Genomic DNA, 27,437 nt, shown 5'->3' on the forward strand with positions numbered 1-27,437 from the left:
ATTCGCTTTATTCTCAACGTAAACAGGGCGAAAAGCGTTTCATTCGAGCCGAGGAGCAGTGGAGTTTCCGAGTGACCTGTTCGAGCCTGGCGCTAATGATCGACCAATTCCACTTGCGTGGCGGCCATTCGACCGTCGGGTTTCAAATTCTCCGCGAACAATGTACACCGGGGATAGCCTGGTGTGGAAAAGTTTCGTTGTGAGCTTTTGCCGTCGAGATGCCATTAAAAAAAAAAAAAAATGAACGGTCGGTGGGTGGCAGTTTGAAGGGAGAAAACACGCGACGGTGGAAAAATTCGAAATTTTTTCCTCGTGTTCGCGCACTTTTTCTCCTTTTCTTTTTCAACACCGACGTTGTCGAAGCCGGAATAATTAAGTGTCGGGACGCGCAGTCGGAAGTTGCAGGAACGTACACAACGGACGAGATTAAAAGAAGGGGAACGTCGGTTCTTTGGAATACCGTGGCGTTACTGGAAGGGAGATTTTAACGAACCGTCGGGCATCGTTACACGCCGAACTTCCCGGAACATAACGGTGGCCGCCTTTCGGGGCGGAAAGTGAATCGATCAATGTTTTCTGCCTGTGTTGTGGATCGTCTCTACCCCCTAATTGTGGCCTATAGTTTTATTTTTTAAAAGAAATGCTGATTGTACAACTGTGTCTATAAGCGTGGGGATCTTACTTCACATCAGTGTAATTACGGATCCTTGTTAACAAAAGTTAAATATGACGCGATTACAGAATTTGACGCACTTTTAAAATGAATGGGAGTTAAAGGGTTAATTGATTCAAACTGTGATTACCAACGTGATGCCGCCTGTTTTGACGTTTAAGGGGACTTTTTCGTTAATACGCTCAAATAATAAGTAATTATTAGGGTTTTTTGGTATTAAAAAGTACATAACATATAGTAAAAACGTTGTGACCTTTGTTTATACATTACTCAGGTATATGAATAAAAATTTTTCTTTCACATTCCTGTAGTGGTGAGACTTTTTAGATGCCACTTATTGCCAGTACACTGCTGTTGTTGCAAACAAAAACGTTGACGGTAGCCAACACAAAACTGCATTAAAATAAAATTAATTATAATTAAAATTATTCAAATACATGCAGAATAACCTACATTAGGACAATCTTAAATTAAATTATTCAAATGCCACCATATCACTATACACAATCACACCATCTCCCAATAAGCTCCGCGACATTGAAGGGCAACCTCATAATAATAGGCCAGAAATGCAAAACTTCAAAAATGATTTTAAAGAAATTCGTGAACTTAATTAAAAATATAACATAACATTCCTATGATATGTTTAAAAACGAACATAAAAAATGTTGTTTAGAATTTTTGAATAAAAAGTAACTATACAGTAGCCACACGACCAGTACGTATTTTTCATTTAAGTAATTTTTGGGTGGAATGTTTCACCCCCACATCGTTGGATCTAAAACAAAAAAAAAAAAGTTTCGTCATCTACACATTAAACGCTCGAAAAGTACTCACAACACGTGCGGCAAGTTAATTACAAGTCGTATCGTTAACGTGGCAAAAGAAGGCAACGCGACGCCGCCCCAATGGGGGGCGAAGACCGAGTTCTCGGAACTCGCGTGATAACCCATCGTTTCGAGGGTGTATCGACGAAACGATTATTTCTTACGTGCGTGTGTGGGGTCGAGCGGTTACACATTTCACCTGGGGGGAGGGGTCGAAACAGCTGGTGTGCTCCTAATAATTGCCCGACAGCGGGCTTCTCCAGCCACTTCCCGTGAAAAGACGCCACCGCGAACGGAAGCTCTTGACGTCCATGGAAGGTGTAAATTCCGCAACGCCTGACGTCGTTGCCACGCTCATAATTTCACAGATACGCACGCGCGCGCACGGATTCTCCGCGGTTTCACTTGCCGTCGAATAATTTGCTTCTTCGTGGGCCACCGAATTAGGGGAATCCACACCTGGGGTCTTAATCAGGGATCGAATGGAACTGTTAACTTTGATAAGTAAAACTTACTCACCGAACTTTTAACTTTTCAATTATTTCTTTTCTGTTTTATGTTAACTTTGTGCTTTAACACGTGAACTCTCCAATAGAAGTTTAGTGATAACAGTTATTTCATATTGCATTAATAAAAGTTCTGAAGGATCATATCTGGACCCCAGAGTCGGGGTGTATTAAGTCCACTTTGAAAAGGAATGACATTTTAGATGCTTTTTGCATCAAATTTGTCAGTCTTACCGACGGTGAAAATTATTTTATTTTAAGTCGTTCAGTTTTTAATATAATAGTGTACAAATGATATTAAGTCCATATTTGATTTCGGACCAAAGAGTCTAAAGTCCATCGCATAGGGGACTCAATGCACTGTTCACAATTTCTACGTATCGAGATTTGTCTTATGTTCATTCAAACAGAACCAACAGTCTCTATTGACAAAATGCGTATATTTTCGACGATTTATGACTTAAAAAACGAAATAAAATGGGTCCAACTACGTATCGCCTTTTTTACTGTGGCAGTTAACGTGTTAACGTACGATATTTAGGTTGAGGAGGTACTCGTTTTGATCTTTCGCGTTTCAGTATAAATAATTCATATAAATTATTTCTGGAATATTGTCATGGTGCGTGGCGATCAATTCTTTGCTAATTTGAATTTTCAGTTAGCGCCACAATACTAAGTAGAACTATCGAAACTATGGAATTGTAATTCTCTGAAGAAATTATATTCATAAGGATGAATTTTTCAAGATTTTTCGTGATTTGTATAACGATACATACATAGATAAATTAATTAATTTATTAATTTATATCTTTTTCAGAAAACGAAATTTATTCTGCTTCAGTAGAAAATATACATTAATTGTTGATAATTCTTGCATTAACTCTCATTTAGAGATTTATCCGGTATGTAGACATACAAAAGAGTTATTTTTGAATGTGGAATGTTTTGAAATTTCTCGAAAACTGCTGTAATAATTTCTTGTTAAAAATGAAATATTACATCGAATAGCGTACTGAAAAATATGGGTTTTCATTTAAAAAGTATATATATCTCTGCACGTCTGCACGCAAGTCAATAAGAGGAGGACAGAAACATGAAACATTAATCATGTCTCTCTGTATAACGTTTTTTTTTTAATTGACATTTGAAACCAACCATTATATTACTTATTCATATTTGATGAACTCGGCACACATTTATCGTCGGATAATTGCATGAATATTAAATACCCTTTATTTAATTTTCACCGCATTCAGTAGTGGTTCACGTTGAACGAGTTAATTGTGCAATTAACATTTCAAATCTTAAATCGATGCTCTGGAAATATGAATTACCATGAAACCTTTAATTCGCTCGCCACAGATAATTATTTCGTTCATTTTCAAATGTTTGTTCGTTACATATACTTCTCTGTTTTATACAGAGTGTTCAAAAACGGGTTCACATCTTTACGGGTTTATAGTATTTATTTACTCGCCAAATGAAGGGATCAAGTCCTAATAAATATGGGACGAAATGTTAATATTTTCAAAGTTACGACATGTAGAAAATCTTCTATATGTAATGGCAAAAAGAAGTAATATAATCAATTGCGGTTATGCAACATGATAGTTCCCGAAACGAGTAAGGGACTCGCTTTAACCGAAGCAAGAAATTGTTTATAATTTTAAAGATATTAATTCTTTACCCCATGTTAATTAGTACCCTTTTCTTCTTTTTGGCGAGTAGGTAGACTACAGCCTGTCCTACATGGGTATCCGAGTACCCCTACAGTAAGTTTCAAGCTCTGTAACTTAAAAATTTTTTCACGAATTTTCATTTTGAAAATGTATTTAAATCGACGTAAAACTGTTCAAAGAATGGGGTATCCGGAGTGGTTTCGCAATATTTTCACAAGAATATACTAAATTGTTAAAGAAAATATAGAAATGGATACTCAGTTATCCGTACAAGAGTTGTTGTCTCTGAAAGTCCCCCTGATTTCCGATTTTGTCGATTCTCTAATTTCCAACTGACCACCACCCAAATTGGGTTGTTCGCGAAAAGGGAACATACGACATCAACAAAATTCCGTATCGGGTTAAAGTCCCCTGGCCCCTTATACGTAGGGCGTATCATCATATAGACATCAGAAATCCCGCCCTTTGCAGTAGTCGTGTTGCATTGTAATACACTCCCTCACTGAATACCTCGCCCTCCGAGAATCCTCCTAACAATAAATTCGTCTGACTTTTGAAAGGGTCATGGCTCTCAGGCAAAAATAAACGGCTCAATCCTTGTTCAGTCACTCTGACGCTTAGTGCTCCATTACGAACAATACCTCTTCTTAAAGTTTTACTTAAAAGAAGTGTTATTCAAAATCCATCGCCCAGAATCCAACATAGTTACCATTAACTACTATCAATTTTCACAAAGAATCAAGTGAAAGCACAACGAAATGTTTTCTTGACATATTTTCGTGATGTATCACTGGTCAGCCCGTGGGTCATCAGTAATAGGGAAAAAATCGAAGCCAAAAAGGCAGACGAACGTTCCACGTTTCTACTTCTCGTTAGGGCTATCTAATTGATACGGGATAATGTGACGGGTCCGCGATACCGTCTAATTGGTATTGCGCATCGACTCGTTAGGCGTCGGAATTATGGGGACCTGTAAGCGTCGCCGATACAGGCGTAATCCAGGCCTGCATGTGCGGCACATGCACCTGTGGCGCACCCTGCGCCACGTTACCTAATCGATTGACTATCCGCTGCGACGCGACAACTTGTGTTTGCACGGCAGCCCGTCGCATTATGCCCCAGCACAATACTCAGGAACAGAGCCAACCCCCGGCCCTATTCAACCCCCTTTTCGTCCTTTCCTGCGACCCCCTAACTTTTACTCAGGTGGCGTGGTAATCAGATAACCCGACTTTTTTTCGACCAGGACGGTCAACCCTTGGAAACACGATACCAACTATGAACTACGGATGAACTACGATCCCGTGTAACACGGTACAACGAAACGATCGTGAGAGTGTCGCCTGCAGATTCTCGGGGAAATCAGATCCCATTACACCCCGTCGATACTCTTTGTTATTAGGGGAGTAGATGAAATTGTAGGCGAATGGGTGATGGAATGGCGAACACACGAACAATATTTCAATAAGTATACTTTTATTGTAATATTGTAGGAATTTATCTGGAAGATAGAGAAAGTATGGCGACTACCTTTTTCTTTTGAAAATTTTGAAAGTCTCTCAAAGATTCAAAAGACTGTCCTAGCTCCATACGCAATCGTCAGACTTTTAGAATTGATCAATTTCGTGCTGATCTGAAGTTTACAGACCCTTTGCCCAGAATATGTAATTGTGCGAATAATATTTCAGTTATTGTCGACTTTTTTTCTGGTTCTATTAACATCTTTAAACTTTTATTGAAGACTTTAGGTTTATAAAATGAATCTCTCAACGTTGTACATTAACACCTATAGTTACAATTCTCACTTTACATCTGCAGCAGTATATTACTGTGTAAACGTGTATTAGCATGTATGTGTATGTGCACGCACGCGCACATACTCGCATGGATTTATGCATTGTGTTAAGTATTAAGTATTATTACTTCTACTTCTATTTTCTTTCTCTCTTGTTCTTTTCTTTTCTTTAATTTTATCGTTAAATATGATTAAGTTGAATTCTATTACAATAAGTGCTTTCTATTATATGAATGTATATTGGGCAAATGGATGCCCGTCTCAATAAACAATTATTATTATTGTGAGACTAGGAATTGCTCGTGATGAGCTCAGGATGTGCCACTGCTTGTAGATAAATTAATATCGCGGTGCTCGTTGGAAGATGTGTTGGAAACCCACCGAGTCAATAATACACTGATGACAGTATAAGAAATATATAAAAAGTAGACGAATAAAAATAGACTTTCTATGGACACGACTAGGTACACTGTGCTACAGAATTGGGCTGTTACAGACGATGTTTGGGGTCTGAATTAGATCTGTTTACTGATATTCTGTGGAGCACTCGTATGTATAATACAGTATTTTGTGGGGAGGGAATAACCTTAGGCGCTTAACTGAATTTTGTACAAATGGAAAGTGACGCGATGATGAGTAAAATATTTGGGAAACATCGGCTAAATAGAATTTATTGAAATGACGCTCTGTCGACTCATGACTAACTGTGGGCTAATTACCTAATAGATGGTGTGATTGTAGATGTTTATGTGGTGTGATCTTGAATAATTTGACACAACTTGGGGAGGCCCTTGAACTTTAATAAATGTAACGATGTGATGTACGAAGTTTGGTTAAAAAGTTCCTGGAATTTGCATTCATTCCAAATAAGAATTTATTTATTCATTAATAGTGGTATGGTCTCGTTGAATATAGTCCCCATCGAATATAACACACCTATGCCAGCATTTTATGCAATCCTCAACAAAATTTCTGAAACACACTTTTTGGTATACCCTTAAACTGTTTCAGTGATTTTGCTTTTATTTCTTCTATGCTAGCAAAGCTATGTTCCTTCATGGTTTTGTTCATCCTTGAGGATAGGAATAAGTCGCAGGGGGTTATATCCGGCGGATACGGTGGTTGAGGCATCATTACAGTGTTGCTTTTTTTCACAAAAATTCACGAACAAGTAGTGAAATGTATTGAAGCAGCAATAAGTACATAAAGACAAAATCGCTGAACTAGCTGATAGATATACCAAAAAGTACGTTTCAGGTGTATACATATAGAGGATTGGGAAAAACGCTGAAAAAAGTTTGTTATATCCAATGGGGATATAAAGACTGCGAAAGAGGGCAATATCAATATTGATGAATAAATAGATATTTTTTTAAATAAATAAAAATTGCAGGAACTTTTTCATCAAACCTCGTATGTGTATGTGTGTACCATAGTTATGTTTGGTCTGAATGATAGATGTGTTCTCTTTGGTTGCTGAATGTGTACTCTCTCGCTGTTGAATGTATTCTGCTTTTTTTGCACGCGTAGACGTTCGTTGGTACGGATCAGCTTGTAATCCGTAGTATATATTTGTATGATGGTGGGAATTAAAAATTTTGGCTGGTGTATGTTGTGTGGGTGTGGTAGTATAAGGTAAAAGAAATCAAGCTATGCGTATGTATTGTTTTCTGGGATTCTGGGAACTCAACGTTCGCTTGCAACAAATAATTTGTTTTGAGCATAAAAATTACGCGAATTAGTTCACTATATCCGATAAAATTTATTTTACGTACTTCAGAAAATCGAAAGTTATAACAATTCAAAACATTCATCCTTGTTATTCGATTAACTCTGCCATTCATAAACGTACACTTTGAATTTAAAATATTTTACCATTTCAGTACAACAAAATAGGGAATTACATAGTGGTATACACCTAATTTGAAGCAGCACCTCACGATAACATTTACGAGTGTGTATGTCGCGAGACCTGTTCCATTTAGAAATGAGTTTGCATTTGTTTCGCGTGAGTTCGCTAATCGCGTTAGACCAATAGACCACGTTATCAGAGTATCGTACTACACGATACCATTCCGCCTGAATAAACCGAGGAACTTTAATTCAATTCGAATAATAAGTAGAACGCCGGTGTTTAAAGTATCTAAATTGAGTGAACTCTACGAAATCGATACTCTATGCGTCACAAAGTTGAAACAACCCCATCGTTAAACGGTCACCTCGTAGCCATCCAAAATGGCGGACATAGTACATTGTATCGAGACATTCAGGCGTAAAAAAATTATAGGTGTATTTGCAAAAAATTGAAGGTGACCTTGAAAAATCTTGAAAAAAAAGGGGTGACAAAAAATTTGCTGTAATCACGTTAAAACTCTCTTGAAACCATGCTATACCTGGTGAAAAACATTTTCGATCGAACTGCTAATAACAGAGTAAGCTCTACTGATCACAATTCGTGGTTCACCCTGTATAACACGAAGAATGTTATATAAGATTTTTCTTTCTGCTTTTCAAGCAAATTTAGTAACCTTCCTATACAGGGTGGACCACGAAACGTGATCAGCTTAGATTATTGTACTACTAGCTGTTGAATCGAACATTTTTTTACATGCTTGACCATCAGTGCAGATGTAAACGTAACTACGCAGTCGTGTCTTAACATTGTTTTAATTAAGGTAAATGATATTTTCTTAACGTTTCGTTGGTTTAGAATAAAAAAGAATTAGTCTCAGTATTCGTTAAAAGATAAGCGTAAAGAAATTAAAAAACTGAAGGTCACGTTGAAAACTCTGGAAAAAAGGATTAATGCAAGCAGTTTCCAATTTTATTCTTAGCTCAATACCAAACTTAAGGAAAGAATAAAATTCCTATTTTTGTTCTAGTCTTCATAAATTACTTTACAAAATCTCATTTGGTAAATAGTGTAGACGGCGGATGTTTATGCATTTATAACATTTCTTAACATGGAAAACGCACTAAAATAAACGTTCCAATACAGTTTCATACTATTTATGTGTTATTATTAACGTAGTAAATGTCTCTAGTACAGAATTCAAAATTCTACAACATTTTAATTTTCAGGTATCATTACCTAAAATATCGATTTTGCATAAACTTCCGCAGTCTAATAATGTGTTATGCTATGTAGTATAGACGCAGCTTTACGAAGTTTCTGGCTCGTAACGCGAACGTTACGATCGAAGTTGAGAAGATAGAGAAAAATTTTCAACTCAATCCTTAGATGGCAAACGATCTGAGAGGCAAACAAGTCGCTCGGTCGTCTGTTATAAATGCATTCACGGGCCATAAAGCTCTCGTTGTTTAGCGGTCGCGTGTAAACGTGATCGATGCATTGTTCGTGCAATAAAGCCAGCTTCATTGGACGCGTCGGTAAAGTTTACACAGTGACTTGACTATCGCGTTCGAACTCTCATTTCCGAACCGCGAACGGATGGGAAAAGGACAACGAGAATCGTTGCCTATTGATTCCTGGTTCGCCGACGGAGTATGAAATTATATATCTGATCGATTTTATCTCGAAATGTTTGTCAATTCGAATTCCCACGCAGTCGTCTAACATGGGTTGTTCGTGAAGTGATACACGCCGATTTTTCTGTGATTTTGTTTAATTGCTTACGAGAGCAAACCAAGAATTTTGCCGTACTTGGTTGGAGCTACTTTTGAACTTTAAGGAAGAATCCGCCCGTTCTAAAACATATCGATAAATCTTCTATTTTTTCAGTTGTCCGTATAGTGGTAAAAAAATCATTAAAAAAAGAATTTAAAAATATTTCTTTTTGGAAAATAATTTTGGTGAAAATTTTGTCTTAATGGACCTTGGTGTACTGTTACTCCTTCTGTAGAATCTATTATCTTATCAATGTGAGGTAAAAAAATATTAAATAAGACAAAATTTGAAAGAATTATTTAACCCTTATGTTCACTATTCCACGCATTCATATTTTCCGTTCAATTTTTGTGTATTTTGCATTTCTTAAGAACAAGTTATTTTCATATTTGAAATAATTTTATCCAAAGGGATATAAATGTGAGGTGTAAATGACGAGGGGTTAAGAAAATTATTTAAAAACATTTCATTCTTCATTTTTAATTTATTTGTTCATGCAGAATCATACCTAGCCTGCACTTTGCAGGATAGTCTGTACACGAAAATATTGTATACAACGCTATTTCCCATACTGTAATACGTAAATGGTTTCCACGGTGATCGCGTTAACCCAATCCATGGACTACATTCAGTGGAGAGTAGTGTTCGTATAAAACAAAAAAGAAAAACACGTATGAAATTAAAGTAGATTGAGGTCCCTGACAAGCAGTCGCCATTATACATCCAAGAATTAAACATATCCACGCCTTTACCACGGTCGTCGTAACCATAAGAACCACAATAGCAATTCCACGGCCCAAGAGCACTCGAGTGGCTTTCTTTCGTGCGAAATAAATAGTATCCTCGATAACAGAGCGCTGGAAGACATCGGGGATGGTAAAAAAATATATAGCTACTGGGAAACGTAAGAACAAGTCGGTGGCCGTTTGCCAATGATCTCCGGGGTGAATTAGCGTTTGCCGGGCACGTCGTACAACTCTGAAGAAAATGGTTGTACACCTCGTTCTTGCTTCTTGGAAGACACTATAAAAAATAGCATTCATGTTTACGTCATGATGCTCCGTGGCGTGGTTCGCGAGCGTGGAAAAAAATTGCGAAACTTCTTTACTGTCACGCAAATTCATAAGTTGATTAAGAGATTAAGGGGGGAACAACACTGTAACGACCCGAAAAGTAAGAGGATATTTGGTAATTTATTAAAAGAAAACTACTGAATGAATCTTTTTCAAATTTACAGGGGTTTTTATTCAACTTATAAGCTTTATGAAAATATTTTTGTTTACGTCATTTGTAAAAATTTATACGATTTAGAAAAACCTAAAGTTAGGGCTGCAAAAAAATCTTTGCTGACTGATTAACAATTGTCCGGCCAAACGGATCATCTGCAATTAAAAACGCAAAAAGTTTTAGAAATTAGATCGGAAAGTCGCGTCTCAGTCGATAAAAAAAATACGTATCCCTTATTTTTGACTGCTTAATAGTCATGCGAAGTTTCATTAAAATCGGAGGGGGACACTTTCGTGCCTTCCCTTGTGAGTAAAGTACGCGCGCACGTGTGTGAGAAATACGTGTGAGCGAGGGGCGTGTCTATCGTGCAGATAACGGTCGTGCGAGAATTGAATGTCTACCGTACCTTGTATAGATGGGAGTACTCTTTTCCGTGAAGCCTCCAGGTAAACAGAAGTGGAGTGGACAGCAATTTTAAGCTTTCGAATTTTCGTAGCCGGAGGGAGTGGGGGCGAACGGTAATCTCGTTCCGTGGATACGCGTAACTATACCAGGACCAAGCGCATCCTGCCAAGAAACTGCAACAGTTGCGTCGCTCGCGGATCGTTTCCCCGCGAAGTTTCCGCTGCTCGTTCGACGGAAGTACCGACGGAAAACACGTCCGGTTGCTCCGAAAGTTCCACCTCGCAGCTTCGTGTTTTTTTTTCTTTCGAGCCTCCGCCCCGGAAAGCGTTGCGGCCTCGCTCGCAGCCACTTCGTTACGCGTAACGAGAATGAACGACCGCGGCGAACTCGAGCGTAGTTCGAAGAGGAACATTTCGCGTTTGTAGATCTTCCGTGTCGAATCCGTTTGATTATGGGCGCGATGCTCGCGCGGGAAGTTTGTTTAGCAGGTCTTCGTTCGGCGATTCGAATTTTGTTCACACGGTGATATTTTAGAAGCTGAATTTATTGGAGGATTGTGAATTTTAATAACGTTCGTTCTTGGGAAATAATGATTTTTCGGGATATTTGCAGAGCAGTGTCGATATGAATACATAATGTCTAATTTCTATGTCACTATTGAAAGTGATATACTTTTGGGAATCTTCCAAGGAGGAGTTCTAAGACTATCGGTTTTCTTTTGTTACAGTAGTTTCTACATTAACGTATTGCTTTATAGCAGACATCCAATATGGCCGTCATTAGAACCATACTTGTTTCACGAACATTCCAATTTAATCAATGTGGATTAAATATTTAGATCGATATAGGAATATCAATTTCAATGTAAAGTCTAATAATATTTTTATTTTCAACCGAATAAAACGCTTAATTTTAAAAATAAGTTTTTATTTGCTTTTATAAGAATTTGAACTGAGGAATTACATAGAAACACATGTCCCTTTTGAAGTTTGGATAAAAAGTAATATCGTGTTTCTGCAACAGATGTGGATATTTGTTGTTTTTCAATGCAAAGGACTGTTCCTCACTAATAAAATGTACTCATGTTCATAATAAATGGCACTGCAATGCATCGTTTAAAAAATAATCATTACGATTGAATTAAATTTTTTGAATTAGCCTTGTTTTCAAAATGAGTGACGGGATTGTGTTCTTTCGAGCAATTACATTCTTTTTATTTTCGTTTATTTTCAACACCATCGTCACGTACATAGGAAACCTTTTTTGTTGTTTACGCCGCATTTCTTCCTTGCCAGAATTAAAAAAGCATAATTGCTCGAAAGTACACCTCGTCATTCATTTCCAAAACAGGGTCAATTCAAGAAAATTTAATGCAATCGTAATAGCTTTTTTTTAACACACTCTGAAGTGTCAGCTTTCAAAATATGCATATTTGATGAATTCGGAACAATGCTTTTTAAATAAATTTAGAATAATACTTCTGTATGTGGAAAACAAAATAATAACTTTATTAAGTCTCCGTGAGATCATCATTTTCTTCGATTTTGCATGAAAATGTGAAAACCTACAATTATTATATAAATAGGTAACTGAAAAAGTATCGAATAAAAATTAACGTCACAGATTTATACCAAAGGAATCGACGGATCAAATCCTTCTAGTTCCACACACTTATATTTTTTGTTTTCTTTTCGTTATTTGAACACACCTTTTTAGTCTTTATCTAATATTTATTTATACTAATATACATTTCTTTAAATATTCCAAATATTTAAATGGTACGTAGACCAAAGTTTTCATTTAATTAAAAAAAACTAGGTTCCCGAAAATCCGAGGGTTTATAGAAACCGCATCGGTCCCACTACGTAACAAAAACACTTAACAAGCTCGTTTTCTCACTTACACACATTACGTATTTAAGTAGGTACTACAAATTCCCAAAATATTAAAAAAAACCAGAGTGGGGAAGGTCGTGCCCTCTCCTTACAAGCTTTGTAATATACATTTCTTTTCCAATTCGTTATCGAAGTATCAATCCACATAGGAGGGCGCCAGAGAGCGAATAATTCTCATTTTCTTCTCTAATTAACCGCGTACCGCGTCAAGGGGAAAAATCGTTTCGTCGAAGGAAAAGCGTTCGCGTAATTAGAATTCCCCATGCACGCGTACCCGCCACGATTGGTAGATTAAATCGCGAAGTGGATCCGGGGGGAACAACTTCGGAAGGGTTCTATTCCTCTAAACGAACCAGCGACGCGTGTTTAAGCGGGAGCATCCCACGTGGACGACGTGACACGTACACGAGGACTTCGTAATGTCAGGGACGTCTTTCGATGAGGGTGGAATAGGAGCCACGAGGAACGCACACCTTTCCTCTTGATTATAAAATCGATAGAGCGCGAACACGCGACCCCTGACTATACTACGCGCCGGCTACCTCGGACCCTTTTAACGATTCCATGCGATTTCAAGATAAGCCATACGCTCTAGGTTTCATCGTAATTTCCATTCAGCTCGTATTATTTCCCTTAAAATACAAAAAACATATTTCGGGGCGAGCTATTTACGTGGCGAAGATATGTCCATCACCTGTAGGTATCAAATCTTCAGTTCTCGATAATGTTATTTATATTTTTGTTAACTAACTTCAATTTTGTTTAATGATCGAGGTTATTTCAAGGTAGATCATACGTTCCATGTTCCGTTGTGACATTTTTTTAGGTCATATTATTTCATTTGAAGTACGTGAAATATTTCTTGCGGCAATTCAGTCACTTTTTGAAGAGAAGTCTATGACCTATATTGAATTTCCAGTCCTCAATAAGTAATTTGAAATCGTTTTAACAATTGATTTGATTCCAAGATCATAAGCTCTCTGTTTTCTCGTAATTTTTGTTTAAAATATGTATCTACCTACATAGGTTTAATCTGAATTAATCAGAGGTATTCTATTAAACCCCTATTAGATTGATTACCAAATATTTCAAACACGTATCTACCTCGTATCATATTACACTATTTCATTAGTTACAATACTACCTGTATTATATCTCCAGTCCTAAATAACCTTACAATTTTCTTCATTATAGATAACTTCCGGTACATCGCGTCCGGGAACTGGCACAATTCGAAACGTAGATTACTCGCGTACCGTTTATTACAGAGGAAGAGCAGCAATATTTATATCTTAATTTTCATCTTTGTACTTTATATGCTTATCTTTACCTTCATATTTTAAATCTTTATCTTCATGTTTTATATCTTACCTAACTAGTCAATGTAAAGAAAGAAAAGTCCTGTAATTTCTTCATACAAATCGTATCAAATAAGGATTTATTATAAAATTATTATTTGCTTAGCTCTTAATAACTAGGCAAACTTGTATTTAACGAAATATGTTTTAACGATAAAATGATGAATTTCAATATTGTACCACCAAGCGAATACACGTATTTTGTATTTGATATTATGACTTTGAAACTTGACCAACCTGGCTTGTTACCTTCTGTCCCAGCTTCGTGTTAAATTAACAACGCTGGTGTAAGTTGTACCACAAATAGATCAATGAAACTAGCTTCAATTACAAAGAATTAACGTAACAATATATTTTCTCTTTAATTGATTCAGCATAACATTATTCTTTAATCACTAAAAAAACTCAGTGTAACATAAACTGTCTTCTGTTATTAGCACAATATAACATTATCTTCTTAATGAGATCAATTAATTATCATAATTAATTAATTACTTGTTATCATAGCGCTGTATCTTATATTTAAAAAGTCATAACCCCTAACAAAAATGAACTATGGAACATATTGCAAACATTAGATTTCCACATTTTTGTCCACCTAGATTTATGGAATCGACCAACTGTGCATCGACAGGGGTGCACGACCAGGTGACACTCGCGCGTGAAACCGTCATATTAATCAATAATACGGGGTCGTTAATTCCCCGGTGATAATTCTCAAGAGAAAACGATCCGTGACCTGGCGGGGGCAGCATGTGTTTCTAATGGACCATCGATTTAGCATACGATTATTGGCGGTGTCCGTGTCACCAGCCGCCTGCCACAGAGTCTGTTAATTATCAGAGGGCCAATGGAACTAATTATGAGCCATTCACGGGAAACGATTACGAGCGACAGAAACGTTCTGTCTTGCACGCGAGATTTCAGGATTATAATATTCGCTCGGTCTTGCCCCCCCCCCCATTAACTTCGTCCGCGACACCCAGGGATTAATGGTAATTAATGTTGATGAAAAACGTACCGGTCGATCGAATGAATTACAATGGCGGTCGACTGGAAGCATCGAATAGAACGAAACGAATTGGAATCGACTTCGATATAATAGATGATGAAGATCCTGGAGGCTGGCCAGAAGGAGCCGGATTTGCTTCTGGTCAATTTGAAGTTATTCGAAACGTTCCAACCGCGGTGGTTGCGCGCCAACTCGCTGGCAGAAGTGAGTTAACTTTAATGACAGTGGTGGAGTTACTGTTTTTATTGATTTTTCTTCGAAATTATAGCTGGATGTAATAAACGTGAACTTGGTGAAGGCTTGATGACTCGAGGAGTTCCTTTTTGCAGTGCAGTTATAGATTTATATTTTGTAAATTTGAAATATTGTTGGTATGGGTTAAGCAAATATTTTCTCGTATTGTATGGTTCGGTTGTTACAGACTTATGTTTCGATTTGCGATTCGATAGAATATTAAATGCTGAGTAAAAACCTGTTATGTATATGGGGTCTTAATTATGTTGTTAGACTTAGGGATATTCTTTAATTTAATCTTTCATGCAAGTAATGCTCAAACTCCTGTATCAAGCAGACAAGTGCTGTATGGACTTGTCGTGCACAAAGTTCCATCATCTTTCATTGAAGAATATCTCTATAATTATTAGTTTTTGACCCCATATACCTAGTAGTTCTTTATTCAACATTCAATATTCTATCGAATCGCGGGTTAAACATCACCCATTATGGTAAAAAACTCAAAGTCACCTTCATATCTCGATAAAAGAGTATCCCCAGTGGTGGGGATGACGCCTGGACAATAATCGCATATCAACAAAGAGTCAATAATACACAGTGAAAAGCAGCAGTATCTAAGGGTCTCGTCCTAAGTTTTAAACAGTCAATGAGATTAAATAATTGTTCGACAAATATCGATTCATTCATAAAGAAACATCATTTTTAATATAAAAATTGAACTTTTCACGTTTAAACAATTAAATATGACGAAATATATTTTTTTTATCTTTTATTCGTTATTCGAAACATTTTATCTAGACAATAAGTTTGCCCAACTCTGGCTGGAGACGACCAAACTGCAATGAGAGGAAAAGAGAGATGTTTGGAATGAGAAGATTCGAAGGACGGTCTGAGGGAGGGTAAAAGTGGCCGACAGTGCACGTGTTCATGTGTTCGCACCCGTGGCGCGATGAAAAATGCAGCGGCGGGAAAAGACCGTCGGATATATTTGCCGCGCGGCGAAGGGTCGCGGGCCGCCGCGGTTCCATTAATGGCGCCCCAGCGCAATTTCACCGGGGGGATAATGGTTCTGAACAGGGCTCCTACCCGCGCCGCTCCATTCGTTCCCCGCTGGCAAAAGTGCACTCTCGCCCCGTGGACAGCGCGGCCCCTTAAACCGTACGCCCGCCTCTGGATCCCTCGGGTCCTCGAGTCGAGATCGATGCTCAGGACCTCCGCGAAGGAGCAACGGGAACGCCATTCGGAACGTACAATAGATCCCGTGGCTGGTCTTTTTTTTTCTCCGTTGACAATAGGTAATCGAGGGACTGGCAAGGGAACCTTTGATAACCCGAAAATTTCCTAGTTTTTTTCTTCAAACTTTGCTGATTTGACGGGGGGACCTGGATAGAAGTGTCTGGCAATTTTTGTTTGGTAGTTTTTGCTTCTTCGGGGTGAACACACCCTCTTAACACTAGAACTATCGAGGATAAATGTATTTCTGGACCCTAGAGCTAGAGTGTAGTAAATCCACTTTTTAAAAAAAATGACATTTTACATGTTTCCCGTATCAAATTTTTCAGGCTTTCAGATGGTAAAAATTATGGGTTCTATGTCGTGTAGCTTTTAGTATGATAGTTTAAAAGTAATATTAAGTCCATTTCCTGTTCCGAGCGAAACAGTGGAAAGTTCATCACATAGGAGATTTAATGCAATGTTTACCATTTCTAGACATCGAGACTTGTCTTAAGTACATTCAATTGTTTGGAAGTAGCGATTGTTTCCCGTTGAATTCGTATAGAATAGTTTCAAAGTTACAAGGTTTTTGCACCTTTGATTTGCTCTCCTCTAAAGTTTGAAAAGCGTGACTTAATACACTCTGGCTATGGGGTCCAGATATGTATTCCTATGGGATGTATAAACGTCACAAACTTTTGAAAGTATACAAATCCTTGAATTAACTCATTTCTTCACTCACATGTTGCAAGAATAGGTGAAATAGTTGAAAGAACCCATTGTTGTGACATTTTGTTGTGTCATGTTGACTGCTTTGATAGTTCTAAAGATTAAGTTGTGTTTTCCTATTTTCCTATATATCTTGAAAACTGTTCCTGATATCAACAAAATGATCTAACAGAAATTTAATAACCTTTTATACTCTCTAAAACTGGGCAATGAAATTGTTAAAAATTTGTTTCCTTTTAAATAAGTAAATATATAAATAAACAAGTTTTTTTGAAAAGTTACCAAATTTTGTCCAGAAAAATATAATCTTTAAATGTGTAAAGGATCTAATATCTGGAAACGCAACGCGTTAACGAAGACGAGATAATCTGGCATTACGAAGACGCGTGCGAAAAACAAACGGACAAATTGTGCAAATTGAATCGAGAAAAACCGGGCTCGTCGGGAATACGAAATCCTCGGGGCAACAGAAAGAAATTGACTTTATTTACTGCCACACTTTCGGGGAACCCGGAAAACTGTTCCCGTTTATTTCTCACGGTCCACCGCGTCGCGCTGTTCTTATTTCCCGATTTACATACCGCTCTCTGTTTTGCAATTAATCCTTTTGTATTTTCCCCCGATTTGCACGAAATTAATTTCCCTTTTTACATCGATGCTTACGTGCCTCGATGAATCGGACGAATATCTCTGTCTGTCTTTAATTAACGAACACTCGTAATATATTTTAATCTGGGTATTTCTCGAATATCATCGCCAGACATCCGATATTCATATAAATACAGATTTTTGTGGTTTAATTTACAAGGACTAGAATGAACAAGAAGTTTTTTTTTCTCTGCTAAAGGTTCTACCGAATTCACAATAAGCTAAACCCCTGATTAAATTTCATGAATTTTGTTTATTATACTAACAGGGGAACATACCGACCCAGCACACGCCGATTTTAATGAAACTTATATGGGAGGTAGTTCTCCAAAAAATATTTGATACGTATTTTTTTTATTAGGCCATCGTCCATGCTAAGGGACTGATAACAGCCCCCAACGTTGAGGGATGAGATTATAATTTTTCGAAGTATCCCGAATAATAAAGGCAGCAGGAAAAAGTGTTCTAAGATTGTGTGTTTTTGAGTGGAGAATTTAGTCATATAAGAAAATTTAAGAAAAAATCATTTGTTTAAATAATATATTAAAAGTTTGAATTTTCTGTTTAAATAGCATCCCCTTAGCAAAAAGGCCGTACGTAGCCAGACACGCTTTATTTCGTTTTTTAAGTAATAAATCGTCGTAAATATATACGTTTAGGTTATGGAGGCTGTTGATCTCGTTTTAAATTCTACTGCGATGTTAGTTCCACGTAACATTTTTTAACGGTGCTTAAATAATCCAGCCTCTTTGCAATGTACTGGTCACCCATATTTGGGTGACGCGGCAGTCAAAGTGTTAAAAGTGGTAACATTGTTTTATATACATATGATTAACTCCAGAATGAAGAAAATAACTTTAAATGTGTTTTTCTCAAAACACGATTTTTTTCCACTGGCGCCACAATAAAAAGTTTAATTATAAACCGATTTCAAACATTCGTGCGATATTTTATTCCTAATTCACGTCGCTATCGCGTTTCCTGCGAAGATCAACTTTGGGTCACTCACTTTTATTATGGACAAATTTATACATGAAAATATCCATTTTTGCCACATTCTGTTTAAACACATGCCAAAGATCGCCTGATTGTTTCTTTTTTGGATTAAGAATAGGTAATGCGATAGCCATTAACATATACTTTTAATATATTTATATTTCTTTTATATTCCTTTGATTTCTGACTTAAGACAATCCTATCATTACTTTTGATGGCACCCGTCAAGACCTCCAATTTCAACAGTAATACAATGAATGCTATACACATGTAGCAAAATTTAATAAAACTTAAACAATACCAATTTTTTTTCCTCTTAAGATATCTAGTAATAATGATCAAAACGGTTTCATATCCTATTGTTGTTCCATTGTTTTTTGTAAAATTCATGAAAATCAGTAATTTTCAATCGTTTCGACCGGAGGGTTACCGTCTAGGGTTAACGTGCTACTGGTCAGCAAAGTGTTAACAAGACCAAAGGTGTAAGATGTGACCGAAATCAGGACAAGAAAGTTATTAACATTCTCCACGTGCGATATCGCGACACGACCGCGAGCAATCGAAGCTGCAGAGACACCATTTTATCCGGTCGATTTGCATAAAGACACGCCCCGAATGGCAAAACGATCAATCGAGTGCACACGCCCGTGCCGTGGAACACGTCTGAACCACCGTTCGGGCGATCGAAAGCTCCCGTGATGCACCTTAGTCCGGTCCCCGATCGACCGTCGCGCCGCGAGTTTCCACGCGCCTCGGTGAATCTTAAATTGGCCGCGGTCTCGCGCTCGAATCATATTAGCCGGTTAGAGCTTCCGCTTTTATACGCTTTACTGTATAACGGGGGCCGACGCCGCCTTGTGTCCGCCGTTTTGCATGCAAATAGAAGACCGCGCGGCGGATCGTCGTTAGCCGGAGCTCCTCTTTCTCGCTTCCGAACGGGACATAACGGGAGGGGAAATTAAGACGGGAACGACAAAATTTTAGCGTGTTTTCCGACAGTGAGCTCGCTTGCGCACGGAAAGTCACTCGGTGGCGATGCAGCTCGATGCAGAAATCGTTTAGCGGATTATACGAAACCTGCTCGAGGTGCTTTCGAAATTCTTCCGTCGGTTGTTCTCGGTACTTGGGTAATCGGAATATACAGTTGTCCTAGCTTAACCCTTTCGAGACTGTTGGGATAATATGTTTCCTAGGTAAGTCTTACTTTGTGCCTGTGGGATATACGCAGAGGTGGGCACTCTAATTATCTAGATAAACAGTTTCGAATAACTAATAAAAGATAAAAAAAAGTAGTTTGCCATTTTTAATTCTTTAAACGTGGAAATTTCAATTTTTATAAGAAGGTAATACTTCTTTGTGAATGAATCGACATTTGTCGAACAATTATTTAATCTCATTAACTATTTAAAGCTCAGAACGACACCCTTAGATACTGCTGCTTTTCACTGTGTATTATTCGAATAAAATTCTGCCCAACTCTGGATATACGCTAGTAAATTCAATTATATGTGTTTTTAAATAAAGTTCATACAGAAAAATGGACTAGACTTGTACCTATATTCAGTAACTGTAGAGTTGGAATCTGTATTAAATGTTTTACACTGTACCATTCGCAATATTATTATTTATTACTATATTCTATCAACCGTGTGACTTTGTTAACCCTTTTGTAGGACACTTTAATGAATAAACTTATTTTCCAGTTATAATCTTGTCTGTCACCATTCGAACGTATTGGGACATACGATCACATTGTAAAGACCTAATGGGATTATATGTATATTCCCATTTTCAAAACTATGCTTGAATAATTTTTTCTTTTCATATTTGAACGTATTATATACAGCCCGTACTACAGGCTGATTCTTTCGCTGCGCAAAGCAAAAACTGTGCCGCTCTAAAGAACTCGAATTTCGAATTATAAATAAAAAAAGGATTATTTTACAACGTAACATTCACAATAACATCAGACGTAGGTCTGTAACACAATTTTCAAAAAACAAGTTTTAGGAAGAAAAACTTATTCCACATTTTCAATTTATTTTCATACGATACCATATTATACCGTCTTTACTTCGAACATCAATTTCCATAGACTAGTTCACAAATATTCATTAAAATTCATTGTAAATAAAATTCCATTAACTGTCACTGCATTTTCGATTTTTTGGCGTTCCACGTGCTACGTAATTGCATGAAATCCGCAGTCTAGTAATCACAAGCGCGCAGAAGAAACGATAGTTCGACAAGAGTGCATTGAATCAGGCGGGAGGGGAGGTTCCAATGGCGTCCCGGCGATTTCCCATTAAACAGTTACCGTTCGCCGGTCTAGCTTTGGAACACAGTCTGAATATAGTAACGGGCATCGAACAGTCGCCCGAGATTCTATCAAACTTTCGGAATGGACTCGGTGAACCACAACGCCGCGGGCACTCACCCCTCTACCGATGGAAACTTGTCGATTGCGACACTCTTCTGTTTGGCGTAGCTTGCAAATCTTCGCGCGCGATGAATCGCGCCCGGTCGCCCGGAACAGCTGAAGCGGTTAATTGAGCCGCCCACCAACGTCGAGGAAACTGATTCTGGGGACGGGCCAAAGTGACTGATCATACACGTGGAACAGAAACACAGAGGTTACCGATCCCCGTAACGACGCGAGGCGATTAACATCGCACGATCGAGCCGTCGTCGTGTCCGAAATTCGAACTTCGTGCGCCGAAGACCGTGTAATACTTACAAGGAGTGTATTTTAAGTGTCCGCATCCGATTGCTTTGGTTTTCGGATATGTTTTAGAGGACCGAAAAATAAGAGATACGTATTTTTTTATAGCGGCCCGTTTTCATATTTAGGGGGTGAAACCACCCCTCAAAGTTTCGACCCGGAAGTACTATCTCGAAACCAAGAGGAGATACATGAAAACTTCTAATGGACGAGGTCTGCGGTTTTTTATGTAGAATAATATGGTGCTAACAAATTGTCCAAAATATAATTTGTTTATAACAACAAAATTTCGGATAGAAATTTCGAGTGGTGGTTTCACTCCTTGAAGTCGCGTCTCAGCCGATAAAAAAAATACGTGTCCTTTATTTTTGACTGCTTAACAGACATACGAAGTTTCATCAAAATCGGAGGGGGACACTTCCGTGCCTTCCCTTGTGAGATATACACGTAGTTTCCTCCAAAAAGGTTCTCAAAATGATATTTTTTTGTTATAAACAAATTGTATTTTTGACAATTTGTTAACACCAGTTTATTGTACATAAAAAACCATGAAAGCCACCAATTGAAAGTTTTCATGTATCTCCTCTGGTTTTCGAGATAGTACTTCCGGGTCGAAACTTTGAGGGGTGGTTTCACCCCCTAAATATGAAAACGGGCCGCTATAAAAAAATACGTATCTCTTATTTTTCGGTCCTCTAAAACATATCCGAAAACCAAAGCAATCGGAGGCGGACACCTAAAATACACTCCTTGTTAGAGGAGCTGTATTTGAGATGGTAATTGGGCTATCAAACTCGATTTGCTTTTTGCTAAGCTGTGCCTCCGAGGACATTTAGTTGATTATGGCTGTTGATTGTAATCGATGCCAGGTCATTCTGGACCCAGGTTTATGTCTTATGTTTAGCAAAGACTTGTTTGACTAAATCCCGGATGTTTAGTGGAGAAATGCCATATCGTAGGGTAAGTGTGTTAGTTACTGTGCCCACTACCGAAAAATAAAATATCGGTATTATACCGGTACTTTCGGTTGAACCTTCGCCCTATATAACCCTGTATAAGCCCTACCCTTATGGAAAGCGAAAAAATACCGGTATTTATATCGGTTTCGGTATAGCTTTGATGACATAATACCGGTAGTAAAGTCATACCGGTTTAAATCCCGGATGTTTAGTGGAGAAATGCCATATCGTAGGGTAAGTGTGTTAGTTACTGTGCCCATTAAGACGAAGTTTTCGGTGAATTACTAAGCTTCTTTTTAATATTTTGCTCGTTGGAATATTTTTAAATTATGTATTGATGTCTCTTGTATAAGTAAGATTTTTTTTGTAATTAAATATTATAAGTAATGTGTGATAGTAACGAAAATAAGGAGATCGATTTTTGAGTCAGTTACTGTGCCCTTATGTAAATGAAAATTCAGTTACTGTGTATCAGTTACTGAATACAGTAATGTTCGATGAGTGCAACGAACTCGGATCGATGTTTCCATACAGTACACCATAATATTTAATTTTTGTAAAATATTACGTTGTGTCTGAAATTATTGATTATTGAATAGTGCCCTTTTTATTTTATACTATTATGTGGTTATTTATGTTGTCCACAATTTTTTAGTCAATATTTTAATCATTCCAAGATATTTAATAACATCGGTCATCGGTGACCACCGTCAGAATCCACGTGTTAAGGGAGAAACCACCCTTTCTATTCGAAGCGTCATTTTACTTATTCCCTTGTAATTGGTAAACTATAAAAAGTATCGAAAAGAAGTTTACTTAAATTTTATATCATTTTTAGTTGTCCATATGTCGATAGGAAAAACGTTTCGGAACAATTATTTTCAAGAAAAGGTGTTCATTAACTTATATTTTACCTTCATTACCCATCACTAGTCACAGCAGCCGATCCATTTCGCCCGATTAGTCCCTCAATTATACCCCCTAATTTCGGTTCAGTGTCGCCGTGGCCAATCGACGGCCGGACGATTAAAAATTCGAGTCGGGCACCGGATTTATCGCGGTAATGAAGGCTGACCCGCAAAAACACCGTCGGAATAGCCGAGGAATGTCGGCTCCGTGCCGTGGAAATGATGCCGCTGATTTTTTGCCTCGTCGGAATACAAACAACGTGATTTTCCGGTTCGTTACGCGCGGTGTTCTGCATACAGGACGGTTCTAAAATGTTTGAATAGACGTCGTTCGAGCTGGGGATTCTGCGGTGGTTTGACCGGTGGATTTCGAGTGGTCAAGGTCGGTTCTTTTGCTTTTGGTGGATGCTAACCCTTACATGGGACTACTTGATGATGTGCTTGTAAAAAAACGTCGCAAAGGGAAATGTACTTTTGATACAAAAATCACTGTTTTCTAGTGAAGATATAGTAACCTGTACAGAGCATGACCGAAATAAAGTTATAAGGGGGTAACAGAATATCTCCTTCGAAAGGAATTAATAAAAAACTGCGGAATCAAGTTTTCTTGTTATGGGCTTAGGTTTCGATAGAATCGACACTGAAGATTTGTCTGGTGTACATTTGTGCTAACTGTAAGTAGAAACAGTAATTAATGAACAAACATATTAGAAGAGTCTCGATTTATTGCACGCGTATCCATGGTTCTCAAAAAGTGATTTACTCGAGAATTAAGCCCACATACGAAAAAGTCGTATTCTGCGTATTTGACTAATTTTTTACTAACGACTCAGAAATGTTATTGGAATCATCCCTTTACCGTGGCAAACGAATGTCGAAGCTAGTTCAACCACGTGACAAAATGTAATCCTTAAATAATCCATAACACTAAACGCCCAAATAATTCTAGAAAATTTCACTGTTCTATGGACGTATTTATAAACATCAACTTTATGACGGTAAACATCGTATCACTAGTACCACTGCGCCAAATTTTGAATTAAAATATCTCCTAAACTAATGGTTTCTCGGTATAAATAGGTTAACAATTTTTTACATGAAATGACGAGCTGTATCGATCAAAGCCTTAAAAATGTATGGTTCCACTTATAAAAATAAAGTTGACCTTCGTATGTCCTCTACGCCACTACTTACAAAAAAACTTCGACATCAAATGATTTCCTCCTCGATACCACTCACCTTTCGTTTGAAACACTTTCTGGTATCACAAATAATTTCAGAGCCATCCAAGGGGATCGATTTAAATGGGACACTCTGTATAATTTCTCCATCTGTTCATAACAATTTTATTGCTCACGGTACATATGAACATTTTTATCACGTACGTAATCGATATATTGCGAAACAAACTTTTCTCACGTAAAAGCACGTTCCATTATATTTTCTACTCTTCTACAAACTTTCTGTTCCCCACCTGCAACACAGTACTGCATTCACTCGCAACGGAATGTAGATAATGAATTTGGGCAGATAAGAGGCGAGAGGGAAGAATTCGGTGAACTTTCCCCCATTTTCTCCAGAAGCTACGATACTGTTCGTCGTATAACGTTTATTATGCGACAAGATTCGCAGATCAGGAGGCCTTATTCCATTTCCGGGGGCGGCGGGTCGCGAGTTTTCCCATTCCTTTTGTCGGTCTGATTTATCGCCGCCCCTTATACTCGCGTGTACCGCCCCACTCGAGGCCTTTCGTCGCTTGTGTACAGCACTGTTCCCCTTGACTGATAGTCGGCTCCGCATCACCAAAGGTAAAGGATGTTCCTCAAGCCACGCACGTTCCTGGCATCCACGATTCCCAGCTTCCTGTCTGTACCCCGTCCTCAACCCCCTCCGACTTTAACCATATTTCTTCGTTTCCTTGGATGCTCGAGGGCGAAGGGACGAACATGGTGGCACTTTTTGCTACGACAAGCTGCATCTGTACATTGGCTGATAGAGAGGCGGAATAGTCGAACCGAGTGCAAGTAATGGTATCTACACTTTCGTGCACGTGAAATTGAAATTTCTTTTGTCTGGAGGATTATGGCACCCCGACAGTTAGTAACAAAAGAATTTAATCTATGTTAAGGTCGAGGGTTAATTTATAGAAGAGACAACCTTAATATTGACGTCCATACAGCCTTTATACCCCGTTGTTTATTATTGGGTTGTTTTTAAACACTTTTTTTATTTCAATAGAATGCAGTGCTTCTAATTAATATAATATATACATATTCTGAAAGTTGACACTTCAAGACGCCGTTTAAAAAGAAAATCATTAGGATTGCGGTAAGTTTTCTGGAATTGACTTTGTTTTGAAAATGAACGACTAGAAGGTGTGCTTTCGAGGGATTGCGTTTTTTCTTATTTCCTTTCGTTTACAACACCATCGACATGTATAGAAAACCATTTTATATTGTTTTTACCGCCTTTTAAATAAGAAAGCATAATTTCTCGAAAGAACATCTCGTCACGCATTTTCAAAACAAAGTCAATTCAAAGGAATTTAACACAAACGTGAGAATTTCTTTTTTGAACGACGTGTTAAAGTGTCAGCTTTCAAAACATGTGTTTGCATTGAAAATCAAGAAGGCATTATCTACTACAGAAATAGGAAATTACTTTTGGGCCAAGCCAATAATTTTACCGAAGATCGAAGGAGGCTATTCTACATGTAAAAATAAAACAAAAATGTAGAATAAAATTTTTTCATACGATGCTTCGGTCTCGAGAAAATCGAATTTGAATATCTATTGGATACGTGTGCAGTTGACTAAGACTTGGCTAACTCGTCTGTTCATTACATTCCGTTTCTACTCAAAGTAAGCATGAATACCAGGGACGCTAGATTTCGCATTCCCAAAGCAACGAGTTTGTGAGAAAAAAAGCCTGTGTCTCACATAGGACGTACCACACGCGCCCTCCACACTATGTAACGCTTACTGGTACTAATCCGTGGTGATATAACACACTTGAGAAATGTAAAGGACCCTTCAGATGTATGCAATGTTGATGAAATGTAAAAGAGCAATCTATTAATGGAGAAATTATTTATTTGCGTAATAATTTTAATAAATTAAAGTAATAAGTATGTCGAAATATTATCTACTTACCTGTACGTATTATTTATATTATTTTGTTTTTTTACATTTCATTAATATTACATACATCTGAAGGGTCCTTTCTGGTCCGTCCTACGCGAGACAACAGGCATTTTTTTTCGCAAACTCGTTGGTTTGAGGGTGTCAAATATAACATCCCTGATAAACTTTAAACACTTCTCAGGCATGAAGCCTATTATTAAGCTTCTTGATTTCGGTGCTTATCAAATTAAAAACTAAAGAAGAAATGGTTAAATTATATTATCAGGATTATCGTATTACTTCACATTATTCGCTATTCCGATTGAACAATTTGTTAGCAAGGTAGCTATTGATCGTTGTGTCCAAGAAATGTATTAATAGTCTCCAGCAAGCGAAACGTTAAGGCTCGTTTACACGTTCAAAGAATTTGCGCAAACGAACATCTGCATGCACATTTATCTAAGCAAATATTAATTTTATCAATTTTTATTAATTTCCATCAATATTTCCCATTTCAAGAAAATATACGATACACTGCTCAATCAAAAACCACTAGCCACACAAGGTGATGGTAATGCAGAAAATTAAAATAACTGTGCAAGGTAGACGGAACGTGTATTGCACAAGTCAGTTTGCACAACTTATTTGTACGTGTAAATGGTCCTTTTGACTGAAAATCCGTCCATAAACGTCGCGAAATCACTCTGACGAGAACGTGTTTTCCATGCTGTAACGTGAATTGCAACGACCGACTTGCCAAGGGAAAATTGAATTATTGTTAAATCGCGACACGAGCGGTGATAGGTTTCGCGAGGCCAGGACGTCTATGAACAATTCTCGGGCGAATCGTAACTGTTTCTCGAGCGTGTCAAACGGCGCCAACTCGTGTCACGGCCGAC

General features: G+C 37.8%; 1 protein-coding gene across 1 annotated transcript in view; it reads left to right on the forward strand.

The window, feature by feature from the left end:
* The window catches only part of LOC107189269 (pikachurin-like), a 267,863-nt gene that overhangs the window by 168,089 nt on the left and 72,337 nt on the right, over window positions 1–27,437 (forward strand). The gene's annotated exons all lie outside the window — the stretch shown is intronic.

The sequence above is a fragment of the Dufourea novaeangliae genome, unplaced genomic scaffold (genome assembly GCF_001272555.1).
Source record: "Dufourea novaeangliae isolate 0120121106 unplaced genomic scaffold, ASM127255v1 scaffold149, whole genome shotgun sequence".
Classification (NCBI taxonomy): domain Eukaryota; kingdom Metazoa; phylum Arthropoda; class Insecta; order Hymenoptera; family Halictidae; genus Dufourea; species Dufourea novaeangliae.